At 46.5% G+C, this 19195-nt stretch overlaps 2 non-coding genes across 2 annotated transcripts; both read left to right on the top strand.

The window, feature by feature from the left end:
* The first annotated feature begins 2985 nt into the window (after positions 1-2985).
* Positions 2986-3057, top strand: trnae-uuc (transfer RNA glutamic acid (anticodon UUC)). Its single transcript has one exon. It is a non-coding gene; the product is annotated as a tRNA-Glu (tRNA).
* Positions 3058-3864: 807 nt separating this feature from the next.
* trnak-cuu (transfer RNA lysine (anticodon CUU)) lies at positions 3865-3937 on the top strand. Its single transcript has one exon. It is a non-coding gene; the product is annotated as a tRNA-Lys (tRNA).
* Positions 3938-19195: the final 15258 nt, after the last annotated feature.

Below are 19195 nucleotides of genomic sequence, written 5' to 3'. Positions count from 1 at the left end.
TTTGCGCAATTTTAATTTCGTAATCTATCTTTCCTTTCCTTATTGCTTTCTTAGTCATTGTTTGCTGTCGTTTAAAATTTTCCCAATCTTCTAGTTTCCCACTAAGCTTGGCCAGCTTATACGCATTGGTTTTTAATTTGATACTCTCCTTTATTTCCTTGGTTATCCACAGCAAGTTATCCCTTCTCTTACTGCCCTTCTTTTTCACTGGAATATATTTTTGTTGTGCACTATGAAAGAGCTCCTTAAAAGTCCTCTGCTGTACCTCAATTGTGCCACCGTTTATTCTGTGTTCCCAGTCTACTTTTACCAACTCTACCCTCATCCCACTGTAGTCCCCTTTGTTTAAGCATTGTATGCTCGTTTGAGACACTACTTCCTCACCCTCAATCTATATTACAAATTCAACCATATTGTGATCACTCCTTCTGAGAGGATCTTTTACTAGGAGATCGTTCATTATTCCTGTCTCATTGCACAGGACCAGATCTAAGATAGCTTGCTCCCTTGTAGGTTCTGTAACATATTGTTCTCAGAAACAATCCTGTATGCATTCTATGAATTCCTCCTCCAGGCTACCCCGTGCGATTTGATTTGACCAATCAATATGTAGGTTAAAATCCACCATGATTACTGCCGTTCCTTTTTCACATGCCTCCATTATTCCCTTGATTATTGCCCACCCCACCGTCAAGTTATTATTTGGGCGCCTATAAACTACGCCCACCAGTGACTTTTTCCCCTTACTATCTCTAATCACCACCCACAATGATTCAACATTTTGTTCATTAGAGCCAATATCATCTCTCACAACTGCCCTGATGTCATCCTTTATTAACAGAGCTACGCCACCTCCTTTCCCTTCTTGTCTATCTTTCCGAATTGTCAGCTACCACTGTATGTTTAATTCCCAGTCTTCGCCACCCTGCAACCACGTTTCTGTAAAGGCCAACAAATCATACCTATTTGTCATGATTTGTGCCGTAAACTCATTTACTTTATTTTGAATGCTGCGTGCGTTTAGGTAAAGTATTTAATACTAGTTTTTAATCTATGATTTTTAGTTTTGACCCCTCCTGCAGCCCCTTTATATTCATACATATTGTCCCTTCCTATTACCTTGTGGTTTACACTTACCCCAGTGCTGCTCTGCTCTGTTGCCTCCTGCCTTTTGCATTCTTTCTTGGGGTCCTTTTTATCTGCGCTCTCACCCACTCTAACTAGCTCAGAGCCCTCTCCGGCGTTCTGAATACTCCTCGCATTGAGGCACCGAGCTTTCAGGCTTGCCTTTTTATTCCACTTTGACCCTTTAGAATATTGATGTACAGTGGCCATTTTTGTTTTTTGCCTTGGGTTTCTCTGCCCTCCACTTTTACTCATCTCCTTACTGTCTTTTGTATCTGTCTCCATTTTGTTTCCCTCTGTCTCCCTGCAGTGGTTCCCATCCCCCTGCCGTATTAGTTTAACTCCTCCCCAACAGCACTAGCAAACACTTCCCCCTCAGGACTTTGGTTCAGGACCTGCCTAGGTACAGACCGTCTGGTTTGTACTGGTCCGACCTCCCCCAGAAACTGTTCCAATGCCCCAGGAATTTGAATCCCTCCCTGCTGCACCACTGCTCAAGCCACGGATTCATCTGAGCTATCCTGCGATTCCGACTCTGACTGGCACGTGGCATTGGTAGAAATCCCGAGATTACTACTTTTGAGGTCCTACATTTTAATTCAGCTTCTAGCTCCTTAAATTCATCTCGTATGACCTCATCCATTTTTTTACCTAAATCTTTGGTATAAATGTGCACCACGACAACTGGCTTATCTCCCTCCCTTTTCAGAATGTCCTGCACCCGCTCCGAGACATCCTTGACCCTTGCACCAGGGAGGCAACATACCAACCTGGAGTCTCGGTTGCGGCCGAAGAAACGCCTATCTATTCCCCTTTAAATCGAATCCCCTATCACTATCGCTGTCCCACACTTTTTCCTGCCCTTCTGTGCAGCAGAGCCAGCCACGGTGCCATGAACTTGGCTGCTGATGCACTCCCCTGATGAGTCATCCCCCTCAACAGTACTCAATGTGAGGCCAACGTGATATCCGCTACACTGCAGCCCATCAAAGGGCGAGAAACCATTGAATATAAAGGATGAGCTCACAAATATCAGGGGCAGTGCAGACTGGTCAATGTCAAGCCCTCCTTTCTTATTCAGCAGTGGCATGACTGGGAGTCAGACGCCACAAAATTTGATTAAAGACACAAATAGAAGCAACCCTTGCAAATCTTTTCAGTGTAAAATTCTTTCACTTTATTTGAAATGCTACAGCGTTGAATCTGAAAATACGCATGTTGGGATTTTATCTTTACGACTGATTGTATGTTGTGTGCACGGTAGGAATAACCGGTGCTGTTAAGTTTGATAAAAGTTGCCCCAGATTCGTGGTGTCATCGGCAATGAGGATTTTGAACCAGAAAGCTATAATACAGTGAGTAAAAAGAGATATGGTTTTCGAGTTAAGATGCAAAGCACAGGACAAATGATTGAAGTATGGACTGTTCCTGAGTTAGCATTTGTTTGATTGTGCAAAAGAAGGTGAGGTGTTAATTAATGATGGTTTTCCGTGAAAGCAAAAGAAAAGTTTAAGAAGAAACCATATGGTGCCTGTCAGGTGAGCGCTGCTTGTGATACCTGGTGGGATTGGGCCGATATTTTAAAGCCCATTGTATTACAGAACCTTCATAGAGACGAACATCTCCAGCTCACTGTGTAGGTCTCATGGTGCAATGGTAGCGTGTTTGATTCCAAATCCGAAGGTTGCATGTTCAAATCACGTCGTGGTCACTGTTCTTTCGGATATTGTTCTTCCAGAATTAATATTTCTTTTGCTGTTTGACAATAACCAGACCCTTGCTCAAGGGCTGTCTCATTGTTTCCAAGGTGTCAGGCAGAGAATTATTTTTATTTCAAAAAATACTTTATCCAAACCAGGTTCCCTGATGGTCTAGTGGTTAGGATTTCGTGCTTTCAACGCCACGGCACGGGTTCGATTCCCGGTCAGGGAAATTGTACTTTTAATTCAAAACATTACAAAAATAATAGTTCATCTATTTTACACATCTTTATGCATCTCCTGTGTAAAAAAATGAAGCATTGATTTAAACATCATTAATTAATACGTAAAATTCTATTGTCATATGATATATTTTGCTCTGAGCATATGAGGAACTTTTCTCCCGATCCCATTGGGTTTAATTCTGGTAATCTGGTGCTGAAAGTGGAGATGTTTCCGCAGTGTACCGCAAATCATAGACACCATCAGAGGCAGTCTCTCGGGATCGAGGAGGACTTGCTTCCATCCCAAAGTGAGTCCTTTGATGGCTGAACATTCCGATACGAGAGCCACAGACCCTGTTACAGGTGGGACAGACATACGTCGAGGGAAGGGGTCGGTGGGACTGGTTTGCCGTGTGCTCCTTCCGCTGCCTGCGCTTGGTCTCTTCATGCTCCTTGCGTCTCGAGTCAAAGAGCTCAACGCCCTCCCAGAAGTACTTTCTCCACATCGGGCGGTCTGCGGCCAGGGCCTCCCAGGTGTCAGTGGTAATGTCGCACTTTACCAGGGAGGCTTTGAGGGTGTCCTTATAACGTTACCCCTGTCCTCCTTTGGCTCGTTTACCCTGAAAGGAGCTCCGCATAAAGACGTAAACATAAATACGTAAGGATGAGGGGCCGGAGTTGGCCATTCGGCCCCTCCAACCTGGTCCACCATTCAAGAAGATCCTGGCAGTTCTTCAACAGCAAGTTTAAACATCTGGGGCGGAGCCAACAGGCGCCTGGCTGCAATGAGTGATAAAAACCTGCTTTGAATGGGAGCCTGTCTAGCTCAGTCGGTAGAGCATGAGACTCTTAATCTCAGGGTCGTGGGTTCGAGACCAACGTTGGGCGATTTCTTTTCATTTAATGTTGCTTTAATGGAAAACCTCTGCCCGAAACGGCACAAAACAAAAATGTTGCTTTCAAAGTCATTAAACTCCGAAATTTCCACGCCCCGCGAATCTCCAAAATCAGATGCCTCTCGTTTTGGCGACTCAATCCATGTCCCTTTGCAATGTTGTGCTCCCAGCCACACTTTAAAATGTGCCCCTAACTGATCGAATCATGGAATGGTTACAGCACGGAAGACCATTCGGCCCATCGAGCCCGTGCCGACCCTCAGCGAGTCCCACTCCCCCACCCTTTCCCCGTAGCTCTGCAATTGTTTTTCCTTCAGACACTTATCCAACTCCCGTCTGAAAGATAAGATTGAGTCTGCCTCCACCGCCCTTTCAAGCCGTGCATTCCAGATCCTAACCACTCGCTGCTAAATGGCCATCTCCTGTTCCTATGTATGAAGTCTGGGAAACACGAGATCAATTCTTTCCACGCTCACAGCCTTCCGAAATATAGCACCGTCATTCTCTTCTCGTAAAACCAGCTCCTGAAGTATCGGCCAGCTGTGTAGGTTAAAGCTCTGGTTATATTCCTAAGGTTGCTTTAAACACAGTGTTTCTGTCGTGTAGTGGTTATCATATCCACCTCACACGTGAAAGGTCACCGGTGGAAATTGTATTTTGGAGAATACTTTTGCTGTGAAATAAATTGAACAAAAGTCGCCCCAGGTTCCTTGTCGCATGAGCACTGAACATTTTAAACCAGTCTCCAACATACAGAGTGAGTAAAGTCAGATAGGGGAGAAAACTTCATCAATGATTCAAAATCCTTAAATATTAAAGTTCAGTTATTGAAGTTTCCACTGTCCCTCAGTAACAATTCCACAAAACAACGCTGTCGGTTAATGAATGGGGCATAAAACAAATAATCTTCACCCATCCCCATCTCCCAGCACACAGTTTAATTAGTTGCATGTCATTATTTTAAAGATTTTGAATGGAAGAATTATTTTCTGAATTCGTACTCCCTCTGTGAGCGCCGCATCACGAAACGAGCAGGAAACACATTAAAGAGTTTACCACAATTGCTGACATTTCTTTGCTTTTTTCTTGTGTTTTCTCAGTTCTTCGTCCTTTTCAGCTCCTGACTGCGGATATTGCTGTGATTAAACCTGAACACAATGCAATGTCTGTCTCACTGTTCCCCGGTGTCAGGCAGAGATTGGCCTGCTGCCCTCATTTATTGCATGTGCATGTGACAGGACACAAAAGTTCAAAATCAACCTGCAGGTGGCCACACACAGCACTGAATAGTCAGGATGGCCGAGCAGTATGCGGTGCTGTGTTTAGATCACTGTCTCGTCTGGAGATATTATTTTTGCACCAAAAACTAATGTGCGATAAAATGGAACAAGAGTAGTCCGGGGTGCATTGTCACATGATGCAAGCTACCTCGGACCCGGACCAAAGTTCCCCGGACACCGTACACAATCTCAGGAAAACAACGGGGGAGAGGATATCCCGGCCACTGGGCCTTCCAGTAACACTGAACAAGTGCCCGGTCTGAAACTTTCCAGAGTAATAACTTGTAACTGGAGCTTCTAACAGTCCGGATGGCCAAGCGGTCTAAGGTGCTGTGTTCAGGTCGCAGTCTCCTCTGGAGGTGTGGGGTCCAATCCCACTCCTGACATTCAGTGTTTTTAATTGCAAACTCATTTGTTTGCACACCACTCTCAAGTGCTTTGGGACATCCATCGAACTTTATAAAATGACCCCACTTCAATTGCAAACAATGATATCAAAGTTACTTCTCAAACCGGGAATCGATCCTGGGTGGCTGTAACGAAAGGAATGGTTTTGTAAAGCATTGAAATGTGCCATATAAATATCTCGCACTGCTCATTTAAAAACACGGTTAAAATTTGTTTCAGTATATAAGAAGGCAGGCTCGAAGGGCCAAATGGCCGACTCCTGCTCCTGGTTCTTGTGTTCTTATACAGAGCACAAAACATATGATCAAATGATCAACTCTCCCTCAGTTCGCATTTTGTTCATTGTGCAAAAGAAGATTATGGGTTCATTAATGATGTTTTCCAGTGAAAGCAACATAAAAGTTTAAGGTCAATAATTCACCCAACATGGGGCTCAAACCCACGACCCGGAGATTAAAAGCCTAATACTCCACCGACTGAACTAGCCGGGCCTGCTTAAGGTGCATCTTCCTGTCGCTGATTGCTGCCAGGCGCCTGTAGGTATCGCCCCGTGGCTTTATCTCGAGCTTTATCTCGAGCTTCATACCACGATACCGGTTCTCCTGAATTTCAAGGCTTTTACGGAGATCAATCATCAAAAGCCGTGTCATTAACCACAGCTGGGCCGTCAATTTTCTGATCGCAAAGTGCTTTCAGTCCTTGTCAATACTTCTTGTCTATGTGCCGGTGTTACCCGATTCTGTCGGTCTCTCTGGCTCTTTAATCTGTGTGTGGTCACCTGCATGTTGATTCTCGATGAATGCCTGTGTTTGTGTCTTCTACAACAATAGAAAATGTTTCTTATATATTTCCAACGTTCTCTCCAATGCCTTGATATCCTTCCTAAATTGTGGTGCTCAGAACTGTAAACAGTTCTCCTACTGAGGCCTAATCCGGGATTCAAAAGATATGGTACAACTTCTTCGCTGGTGTCCTATATTTCACTTCATATAAAGCCAAGGGCCCTGTATTCTTTTTAAACAACTTAGTAACTTATCTACCCAGCTTCAAAGATTTCTGTGTGTAAATCACTCAATCCTTCTGCTTCTCTTTTAACACAATACCATTTAGTTTATGTTTTCTCATATCACCTCCCTTTGTTTCAGAGACCTTACATACAGGTACAGGAGGAGGCCCATTCAGCCCCTCGAGCCTGTTGCACAGGAACAGGAGGAGGCCCATTCAGCCCCTCGAGCCTGATACACAGGAACAGGAGTAGGCCCATTTAGCCCCTCGAGCCTGTAACACAGGAACAGGAGGAGGCTATTCAGCCGCTCGTGCCTGTTACACAGGAACAGGAGGAGGCCCATACAGCCTCTCGAGCCTGTTACACAGGAACAGGAGGAGGTCCATTCAGGCCCTCGAGCCTGTTACACAGGAACAGGAGGAGGCCATTCAGCCGCTCAAGCCTGTTACACAGGAACAGGAGGAGGCCATTCAGCCCCTCGAGCCGGTTCCGCCATTCAATGAGATCATGGCTGATCTGTGAGCAAACTCCATATACCCGCCTTTGGACAATCTTCCTTAATACCTTTGATCAAAATGCGATGTAAAATGAACAACTGACCTAGCACGAACTGCCCTTTGCAGAAGGGAGTTCCAAACCTCTCCCACCATGTGTGTGTTGGAATGTTTCCGAATTTCACTCCTGAAACATCTGTCTCTAATGTTTAGACTATGGCCCCTAGTCTGGGACTCCCCAACCAGCGGGAATCATTTTTCTCTATCTACTAGATCTCTTCCCTTATTATCTTTGAAAATTTTGATCAAATCAATGCTCGACCGTCTAATTTCCAGTGGGTGTAATCTCATATCATAATTTAAACCTTGGAATCCAGGTATCATTCTGGGAAACCGACACAGTGCTCCCTCCAACGCCAATATATCCTTCCTATGGCAAGGCCAGTGAAAACTGAATCAAGGGATGGGTCTTACTAGATTTAATCTGATGGTTTCCAGCAGGCATTTGGTAAGGTCCCACACATCATCATCATCATCATCATAGGCGGGTCCTCGAATGAGGAAGGCTTACTTTCACATGGGTTCACAGGTGTTTCAATGAAGGACCCGATGTTCCAGTTCTGAACTCCAATCAAAGGGTGGAAGATGCCTGTGGGTGGATTGTTTTAACGTGGTGTGACCGTTGGACACCAGCCACCACACGGGCTTGACAGAGCGAGGTCTTGGTCCAGTGGCAAGGGTTAACCAGGACAGCTGGAGTCCTGCTCTGCTGCACGTCATCAAAACACAGGTCGCTGTTTTGTGCGTGGGCAGGCAGGAACATCGGCGGGACCCAGGTACAGCGGAGGAGCGGGAAGGTCAGTGTGGAGGAACGGTGAGAGGTCGTGGTGGAGGAGCGGTGAGAGATCGCGGTGGACGAACGGTGAGAGGTCGTGGTGGAGGAACGGCGAGAGATCGTGGTGGAGGAACGGTGAGAAATCGTTGATGAGGAGTGACGAGAGATCGTGGTGGACGAACTGTGAGAGATCGTGGTGGAGGAGCGGTGAGAGATTGTGGCGGAGGTGCGGCGAAGGTTAAATACAAGGGATGTTGGCAGAAATCAAAGTTGAGGCAACGAATGTGTTGTGTATCTGTAAAGCATGCACTCCCATGTTCCACCATCAGGGAGCTCATCCCCTGAAGTCCCAAGGGATCCCAACACCCCTTGGGACACTGTATTTAAGCTGGCACCTCAGGCCAGTTTCTCACTCTAGAGTGTCTTATTAAAGACTGAGGTCACTGTTACTTTAACGTGCCTGTGTGCAGCCTCATCTGTGTTAGGAACACAATAACTGGCGTCGAGAATACGAATCCAACACAAAGATGCAGCAAACTGTGGGCATCCTGGAGAAGTTCTCGGACGGTGAGGACTGGGAAGTCTATGTCGAACGATCTGGACGGAGAAGGAAGTGCTGCAAAAAAGGTGAGTGGTCCTCCTCACAGTCTGTGGGGCTCAGACCTACAGCCTCATGAAGAATGTTCTGGCTCTGGTGAAACCCACAGGTAAGTCGTATGAGGAGGTGAGTACACTGGTTCGGGACCATCTTTACCCGAGAGAGAGCGTGCTATGGCGAGGTATCGGTTCTATACGTGCCAGCGAACTGAAGATCAGGAAGTGGCGAGCTACCTCGCCGAGCTAAGGCGACTTGCAGGATAATGTGAGTTTGATGGCTACCTGGAGCAAATGCTCAGCTAATTTTTTGTACTGGGCATTGGCCACGAGACCATCCTACGAAAACTTTTGGCTGTAGAGACACCTATCGTCAGTAAGGCCATTGCGATAACAGAGGTATTTATGTCCACAAGTGAAAACACCAAACAAATCTCTCAGCACACAAGTGCTCGCAATGTTCATAAATTAACTGGAACTGTGTTTGTGAGCAGAAATGTACAGGGCAGAACCCACGAATCTGCAACTGCCAGCAGGCCTCTGGTGACCCAGATGACTCAGAGTCCCCAACAAAGGATGAGTGCAAGGCAATTCACACCTTGTTGGTGTTGTGCAGGCTTCCATTCAGCCTATTCATGCCGCTTCAAAGGGTATGTTTGCAAGAGCTGTGGAACAATGGGGCATCTCCAACGAGCTTGCGAATGAGCTGAAAGCTCTGCAAAACCTGCTAACCACCATGTGGCAGAGGAAGATCGGTCCATGGTGGATCAAAGCAATTTCGAGCCTCAGAGAGAGGAGGCAGATGCTGAAGTACACGGGGTGCACAAATTTTCGACGAAATATCCACCTATAACGCTAAATGTAAAATTGAATGGCTTGCCCGTAACCATGGAACTGGACACTGGCGCTCGCCAGTCCATCGTGAGTAAAAAGATGTTTGAGAGACTGTGGTGCAACAACGCATTCAGACCAGCCCGAAGCCCCATCCACACGAAACTGAGAGTGAACACCAAAGAGCTTATCACTGTCCTGGGCAGCGCCATGGTCAAGGTCACCTACGAGGGCATGGTGCACGAACTGCCACTCTGGATTGTCCCGGGCGATGGCCCCACACTGCTTGGAAGGAGCTTGCGGGGAAAATCCGCTGGAACTGGGATACAATCCGAACGCTATCACATGTCGATGAGGCATTATGTACCCAGGTTCTGAACAAATTTCCTTCCCTTTCTGAGCCAGGCATTGGAAACCTTTCCGGTGCGAAGGTGCGGATCCACTTGGTCCCAGAGGCACGACCCATTCACCACAAGGCGCGAGCGGTACCTCATATGATGAGGAGAGAGTGGAAATTGAGCTGGACAGGCTGAAACGCGAGGACATCATCTCCCCAGTGGAATTCAGCGAGTGGTCCAGCCCGATTGTTCCAGTACTCAAAAGTGATGGCACGGTCAGGGTTTGCGGCGATTATAAAGTAACTATTAATCGTTTCTCGCTACAGGACCAATACCCGCTACCTAAGACAGACGACCTATTTGGCGCGCTGGCAGCAGGCAAAGCGTTCACCAAGCTTGAGCTGACTTCGGCCTACATGACGCGGGAGCTGGAGGAGTCTTTGAAGGGCCTCACCTACATCAACGTGCAAAAGTGACTGTTCAGCGACAACAGATGCCCGTTTGGAATTCGGTCGTCTGCAGCGATCTTCCAGAGAAACATGGAGAGCCTACTCAAGTCGGTACCACACACGATGGTCTTTCAGGATGACATATTGGTTATGGGTCTGGACACCTTCGAACACATACAAAACCTGGAGGAGGTCCTCCAGCGACTGGATCGCGTAGGGCTGCGGCTGAAGAGGTCGAAATGCGTCTTCATGGCAACAGAAGTGGAGATTTTCGGGAGAAAGATCACGGCGGATGGCATTCGGCCCACAGACGCCAAGACAGAGACTATCATGAACGCGCCCAGGCCACAGAACGTCACGGAGCTGCGGTCATTCCTGGGACTCCTCAACTATTTTGGTAACTTTCTACCTGAGTTAAGCACCTTTTAGAGCCCCGACATGTGTTATTGCACAAAGGTGAGAACTGGGTATGGGGGAAAAAAACAAGTAATTGCTTCTGACAAAGCCAGCAACTTTTTATGCTCCAACAAGTTGCTTGTATTGTATAACCCGTGTAAAAGACTTGTGCTAGCATGTGACGCGTCGTCGTACGGAGTCGGGTGTGTATTACAACAAGCTAACATTGAAGGGAAGTTGCAACCTGTAGCCTATGCTTCCAGGAGCTTGTCTAAGGCCGAGAGGGCCTACAGCATGATTGAGAAAGAGGCATTAGCATGTGTGTTCGGGGTAAAGAAAATGCATCAGTTCCTGATTGGCCTCAAATTTGAGCTGGAAACCGATCACATGCCCCTCACATGCCTGTTCGCTGAAAACAAGGGGATAAATACGAATGCCTCAGTCCGCATACAAAGGTGGGCACTCAAGTTCTCAGCGTATAACTAGACCATCCGCCACAGGCCAGGCACTGAGAACTGTGCGGATGCTCTGTCGGCTACCATTGCCCACCACGGGGATGGAAATGGAGCAACCTGCAAACTTGTTGATGGTGGCGCAGCCCTCTGACTTGTTGATGGTCATGGAAGCATTTGAAAATGATAAATCACCTGTCACGGCCCGCCAGATTAGGACATGGAGCAGCCAAGATCCTCTGCTGTCCCTAATAACAAACTGTGTGTTGCATGGAAGCTGGGCCAGCATCCCCGTTGAAATACAAGAGCCAATCAAGCCGTTCCAGCGGCGAGAGGACGAGCTGTCCAGTCAGGCAGACTGCCTGTTGTGGGGTAACCGCGTTGTGCTACGAAAAAAGGGCAGGGAGACGTTCATCTCGGATCTCCACAGCACACACCCGGGTATAGTAATGATGAAAGCGTTAGCGAGATACCACATGTGCTGGCCCAGTATCGACTCTGATTTAGAGTCCTGTGTACGGCAATGCAGTGTAAGTGCTCAGTTGAGCAACGCGTCCAGAGAGGCACCAGTAAGTTTGTGGTCCTGGCCCTCCAGACCAGGGTCGAGGATCCATGTCAACTATGCAGGCCCATTTCTTGGTAAAATGTTCCTGGTGGTGGTGGATGCTTTTTCAAAATTGATTGAATGAGAAATAATGTCGGGAAGCACCGCCACCGCCACCATTGGAAGCCTGAGGGCCATGTTTTCCACTCACGGCTTGCCTGACATACTGGTCAGTGACAACGGGCCTTGTTTCTCCAGTGCCAAATTTAAAGAATTCATGACCCGCAATGGGATCAAACATATCACTTCGACCCCGTTTAAACCAGCCTCCAATGGGCAGGCAGAGCGGGCAGCACAAACAATCAAACAGAGCCTCAAACGAGTCACAGAAGGCTCACTCCTAACCCGCCTGTCCCGAGTACTGCTCAGCTATAGCACGAGACCCCACTCGCTCACAGGGGTGCCCCCGGCTGAGCTACTCATGAAAAGGACACTTAAAAGCAGACTCTCGCTGGTCCACCCCAACCTGCATGATCAGGTAGAGAGCAGGCGTCAGCAACAAAATGTAAATGATGGTCGCGCCACTGTGTCACGGGAAATTGATCTGAATAACCCTGTGTATGTGCTAAACTATGGAAATAGTCCCAAGTGGATCGCGGGCACGGTGATAGCTAAAGAAGGGAGTCGGGTGTTTGTCTTCAAACTAGACAATCGACAAATTTGCAGAAAGCACCTGGACCAAACAAGGCTGCGGTTCTCAGACTGCCCTGAACAACCCACAGCAGACACCACCTTTTTCGAACCCGCAACACACACCCAAAGGATCAACGACACCACCACGGATCGGAAATCGAACCCATCACACCCAACAGCCCAGCAAGGCCAGACTCACCCAGCAGCCCAGTAGGGCCAACTACACGCAAGCTCAGCGAGGGCACAGCCAACACACCAGAACAGACATTTGTACCGAGGCAGTCCACCAGGGAAAGAAAGGCTCCCGACCGCCTCACCTTGTAAATAGTTTTCACTTTGACTTTGGCGGGGCAGTGATGTTGTGTCTCTGTAAAGCATGCACTCCCATGTTTCACCACCAGGGAGCGCATCCCCTGAAGTTCCAAGGGATCCCAAGAGACTGTTGGATGCTCTCGTTACAAGTTATTACTGTGGAAAGTTTCAGACTGGGCACTTGTTCAGTGTTGCTGGAAGGCCCAGTGACCGGGATATCCTCTACCCGGGGTTTTCCTGAGCCTGTTCTCGGTGTATAGGGAGCTTTGGTCCGGGTCCGAGATCGCTTGTATCATGTGACAATGTAACCCGGACTGGTCTTGTTCCATTTTATCGTCCACAAATTTACATTTCAAAAATGTTTCCGCCAACAGGCGCTCAATCCCTTCTCTGCAAAACGTTCCTTTCACAAACATTTCTCTGACTGGAACTGCACCAAACAACAATGTTCCTTTCAAAGTCATTAAACTCCCCAATTTACACGTCCGCAATTTTAAGGACAAGGACTGAAAGCGCATTGCGATCAGAAAATTGCCGGACCCCCTGTGGTTAATAAAAGAGCTTTTGATGGTTGATCTCCGTACACAGCTTGGAATTCAGGAGAACCTGTTTCGTGGTTTGAAGTTCGAGATAAACCCACGGGGCGTAGCCATCAGGCGCCTGGCAGCAATCAGCGACAGGAAGATGCAACTGAAGCAGGCCCGGCTATCACCGGCATTACCATCGCCGAATCCCCCGCCATCAACAGCCTGGGATCACCATTGACCAGTAACTGAAGGGGATTGACAGGAGTAATGTTGAGAAGCCCGGCTAGCTCAGTCCGTCGAACATGAGGCTCTTAATCTCAGGGTCCTGGGTTCGAGCCCCACATCGGGTGAATTAATTTCCTTAAACTTTTATGTTGCTTTCACGGGAATTAATCTTCTTTTGCACAATGAAAGAAATGCTAACTGTTTTGGTCTCCTTATTTAAGGAGCGATATACTTACATTCTAGGCAGTTCAGACAAGGTTCACGAGGATGCAGGAAGAATGTTCCCGAGGACAAGTTGGCAAAAATAATTAAAGTCTGTGAGATACTCAACCATTATTTCAATAATTAATCTACCCACAAGATTTGAGATACAACAAGGATCCATAGCTTTGCCAAGTCCAGCCAGCTCACTTGGTCAAACATAAGACTCTTAATCTCAGGGTTGGGGGTTTGAGCCCCACGTTGGGTAAATAGCTTTTGTTGCAAGCCAGTAATGACATGGACTCTTTCACTAATCCACCCCAACTTACAGTAACACAGTCCCGCGTAAAGAATGAGGAATTGTGGGTGACTGCATGTTGATCAGCAGAGAACTTCCTCCTCTCCGATTCCACTAAGGCTCACCCTCCCACGATCACCTCTCGACAGGACAGGCTGCTGTCCAGATCGATTATACAGAAGCTTGGAATACAAGAGCAGGGAGGTTATTCTTGAACTGTTAGGCCACAGCTGGAGTACTGCATGCAGTTCTGGTCACCACATTACATCAAGGACGTGATTGCACTGGAGAGGGTACATAGTAGGTTTATGAGGATGTTGCCGGGACTGGAGAATTTTAGCTCTGAGCAGATATTGGATAGGCTGGGTTTGTTTTCCTTGGAACAGGAGATGCTGAGGGGAGAGGATTGAGGTGTATAAAATTATGAAGGGCCTGGATAGAGTGGACAGGAAGGACCTGTTTCCCTTACAAGAGGGGTCAACAACCAGGGGGAACAGATTTAAAGTAATTGATCGAAGGTTTAGAGGAGATTTGAGGGGAAATCACTCGAACTCACTGCCTGAAAGGGTGATCGAGGCAGAAACACTCAGCACATTTAAAAAGTACTTGGATGTGCACCTGAAGTGCCGTAACCTACAGGGCTATGGACCGAGAGCTGGAAAGTGGGACTGGGCTGGGGAGCTGTTTGTCGGCTGGCACGGACACGATGGACCGAATGGCCTCCTTCCGTGCTGTAAATTTCTCTGATTCCATGACGAGCAATTAACATTTTAAACCAGTCTCCTAAAACACAGAGTGAGTAAAGTCAGATAGGGGATAAAAATCCCTCAAGGGACACACAGGGTAAGATAAAGGAAAAAGGGAAGCTGAGGACAGATAGCGAGAACTCGACACTGCAGAAACTCGAGAGGAATATAAAAAGAGCAGGGGTGCAGGATCAGAACAGCCACGATATTATTGGATGGTGGAGCAGGCTCGAGGTGCCGAATGGCCGACTCCTGCTCTTTACGTACTTATGTTAATTGTTGAATCATTGCCCATTGCACGCACTTTACTTGAGGTGTCTGATTCAGAATGTTCATTGTAACATGTAATGAACATGTAACAGTGTAATATCTCCAAGTTGGCAGATGTCACTAAACTGGGTGGCGGTGTGAGCTGTGAGGGGAACGCTAAGAGGCTGCAGGGGGACTTGGACAGGTTAGGCGAGTGGGCAAATGCATGGCAGATGCAGTATAATGTGGATAAATGTGAGGTTATCCCGTTTGGGGGCAGAAACACTAGGGCAGAATATTATCTGAATGGCGGCAGATTCGGAAAAGGGGCAGTGCAACGAGACCTGGTTGTCATGGTTCATCAGTCATTGAAAGTTGGCATGCAGGTACAGCAGGCGATGAAGAAGGCAAATGGTATGTTGGCATTCAGAGCGAGGGGATTTGAGTATAGGAGCAGGGAGGTCTTACTGCAGTTGTGCAGGGCCTTGGTGAGGCCCCACCTGGAATATTGTGTTCAGTTTTGGTCTCCTAATCTGAGGAAGGACGTTCTTGCTATTGAGGGAGTGCAACAAAGGTTCACCAAACTGATTCCCGGGATAGCAGGACTGACATATGAGGAGAGACTGGATCAACTAGGCCTGTATTCACTGGAGTTTAGAAGGATGAAAGGGTAACTCATAGAAACATTTAAAATTTGGATGGGACGGGACAGGTTCGATGCAGGAAGAATGTTCCCGATGTTGGGGAAGTCCAGAACCTGGGGACACAGTCTAAGGATAAGGGGCAAGCCGGACTGACATATGAGGAGAGATTGGATCAACTGGGTCTTTATACATTGAAATTTAGAAGGATGAGCGGCGATCTCATAGAAACATTTAAAATTCTGATGGGACTGGTGAGTGCCAACATTAGCTCAGCCGTTACTTCGTAAAACCAACTTTGTGAAAAGTTTGAATTGGTCTTAATGTCGTCGCTGCCTGGTGTTTTTGTTGTCATTTTCTATCTCCTTCTTTCACACTGAAACAAATGGTAACCCTATTTGTAAATTAGGAATGCGAGATTTTTAGAGAGCATATTTAAATGCTTCACAAAAACATTCTGATCACGACAGCTACCGGGGTTCGATTCCCAGTTAGAGAAGTAATTTTGCTGCCACCGTTTTTAATTAAAGTGAAGTAATTTAATTAAATTACACAGATGACCCAAAGCACTTCAGAGTGGTGTCAAAACAAATGAGTTGGTAATTAGAAATAAGGAATGTCAGAAGTTGGATTTGAGTTTCTGGGATGGAGGATGAATAACCCTCTGTGCACTGGAACTGGGAAGGGTGAATAATGAATGAGTTGTTTCCGGGTTTGAAATCCGGCTTTTATCTGCTGGTATTAACCGATAGCATTGTTTAGCAGAATGAAAGAAATGCTAACATGATCACTGAGGGACAGTCGAAACTTCAACAACTCAATTTTAATAATTTGTGAAACTTGAATCATTGAGGAAGTTTTAATCCTTTTCTGATTTTACACACTCTGTATTTTAGGAGACTGGTTTTAAATATTCAATGCTCATCATGGAATCAGAGAAGTTTACAGCACGGAAGGAGGCCATTGTCACATGAACAATGATCGTTTAAAACCAGTTTTTGTTTCAGAAATAATGTTTCCACTCGGGCTTGAACCGGGAAACTTTCGTGTGTGAGGCGAATGTGATAACCGCCACACTACAGAAACTGGTGCGTAATTGTGTGCCCAGAGAGAAATGTTCAGCAACAAGCTGAAATACTCAATCCCTCTCTGCAAAAAGTTCCTTTCACAACATCTCTCTGACCGGAACCGCACCAAACAAAAATATTCCTTTCAAGTGTGCAAATTATTTTCGTTTAACTTTTATTTTGCTTTCATGGTATAACATCGTTAAGGAATCGATAATCTTCTTTTGCACAATGAAAGAAATGCTAACTGACGGAAAGTCAATCGGTCAATAATTGGTTCTGTGCTCTGCATGTTGGTAATTTAGCCAAGATGATCCAAAGATCTGTGGGAAAGCAAGTTATGAGGAAACACCAACAATCTGCAAAGCGATATCGATAGGCTCAGTGGCTGGGCAGTAATTTGTCAGATGGAGTATAATGTGGGAAATATGAGGTTATACACTGTGGTAGGGATAATAGTCAGGCCATCCTGACTATTGAGTGCTGTGTGTGGCCAGCTGCAGGTTGATTTTGAACTTTTGTGTCCTGTTATGTGAAATAAATGAGGGCAGCAGGCGTATCTCTGCCTGACACCGGGAAAATAGTGAGACAGACCTTGGAACAAGCGTCTGGTTATTGCCAAAAAGCAATGGAAATATTAATTCTGGAAAACGAATATCTGAAAGAACAGTGACCCCGACCTGATTGGAACACAAAACCTTCAGATCTACCGTCAGACACACTACTGTTGCGTCACGAGGCCTACACAGTGCGGTGGAGATGTTCGTCGAAATGAAGGTTCTGCAATACAAGGGGCTTGGAAATCAGGAGAACCAGTTTCGAGGTTTGAATTTCGAGATAAACACATGGTGCAGAGCCAACAGATCCCTGGCAGCGATCAGTGACAGGAAGATGCAACTTAACCAATCCTGACGAGCTAAGTCGGTAGAGTATGAGACTGTTAATCTCAGGGTTGTGAGTTCAAACCCCACGTTGGACGAATTATTTTCCTTATACTTTTTTGGTGCTTTCACAGGAAAACATCATTAATGAACCCATAATTTTCTTTTGCACAATGAAAGAAATGCGAACTGAGGGAGATTTGATCACTCAATCCTTTATTCTGTGCTCTGTATAAGAACACAAAAACCAGGAGCAGGAGTCGGCCATTTGGCCCTTCGAGCCTGCCTTCTTATGCACTGAAACAAATTTTAACCGTGTTTTTAAATGAGCAGTGCGAGATATTTAGAGGGCACATTTCAATGCTTCACAAAACCATTCCTTTCGCTACAGCCACCCAGGATCGATTCCCGGTTTGAGAAGTAACTTTGATATCACTGTTTGTAATTGAAATGGCGTCATTTTATTAAGTTCGATGGATGTCCCAAAGCACTTCAGAGTGGTGTCCAAACAAATGAGTTTGTAATTAAAAACACTGAATGTCAGGATTGGGATTTGAACCCACGCCTCCAGAGGAGACAGTGACCTGAACCAACGCCTTAGACCGCTCGGCCATCCTGACTGTTGGATGCGCCAGTTGCAAGTTATTACACTGGAAACCTTCAAAACGGGCACTTGTTCAGTGTAGCTGGAAGGCCCAGTGACCGGGATAACCTCTCCCCTGGGGTTTTCCTGAGCCTGTGCTCGATGTACGGGGAGCTTTGGCACGGGTCCGAGGTAGCTTACATGTGTAGGCTGCTTGCTGGCTTCAGTTGGTCTCTTACCAGTGTGATCAATTCTTCAAACGACTTGCTTGCTGGTCTCTCGTGTGCCAGCAGGTCCTTCATTGAAGCGTATGTTTTCGCGCCGCAGCTGGTCAAGAGATGGGCTCTTCTCTTGTCTGCCTTATTGTCGCCTAACCAGTCTTTGGTTACAAAGCTTTGCTGGAGCCTTTCTATAAAGTCCTCCCAATTATCTCCAGCATTGTATTTTTCATCTGAGCCGTTGGTCGCCATTCTGTGGATTCAGTAATCCTGTAACTCGTCGCCACTGAAAAGTCCTGACCCTGTAATACAGACTTACACGAGGCACATACTGAAGTCAAGTTCACTCTGGACCTGCACCTTTATTACACAGCTCTCGAATGCCACACTTGCCTGAGACCCATCCTTATATACCTGTCTGGGAAAGGTATCCAGTGTCTCCTGCAAATGCACCCCTGGTGGTCAGGTAATTTTGTGGTTACAGGTCATCTCTGGTTACAGTCATGTATGGCATGGTAAGGTACAGTTATGTACAGTAGTGTGAGATACATGACAGTATTGGTATTTATGGTGATTACAGCAATTATTAATCGTCTCACAGACCTCAATTATTTTTATGCGATTAATTGATCGAGGATTAAAACCAGGTTAGTGCGCCAGATCTTTACCCCTCGACCACCAGGGAACAGTTACGATACATGTCGATATACTTATATGTATTTATATATGACCCTGAATATCAACGGCTACCTACCTAGACCTCGTGTTGCAACGGTAGTGTGTCTAACTTTGAGTGAGAGAAATTGTTCAACAGTGGCACCCATCTCATCTTTTGTTCACTTTTAAACACTAGAAACTGAGACAGGGGAATAAATAGAGAAACCAAAGCACAGGGTTATAGACAAGAGGAAGAGAGAAGGGGAAAAATACTGTCCCTACCCAGAACGAATGCAGAAACCCCTCTGCTGCGCTCGGGGTGACC

Source organism: Pristiophorus japonicus, unplaced genomic scaffold (genome assembly GCF_044704955.1).
Source record: "Pristiophorus japonicus isolate sPriJap1 unplaced genomic scaffold, sPriJap1.hap1 HAP1_SCAFFOLD_33, whole genome shotgun sequence".
In the NCBI taxonomy this organism is placed as follows: domain Eukaryota; kingdom Metazoa; phylum Chordata; class Chondrichthyes; family Pristiophoridae; genus Pristiophorus; species Pristiophorus japonicus.
Note: the sequence above shows the minus strand (reverse complement) of the source record. Positions and strands in the feature narration are given on the sequence as shown.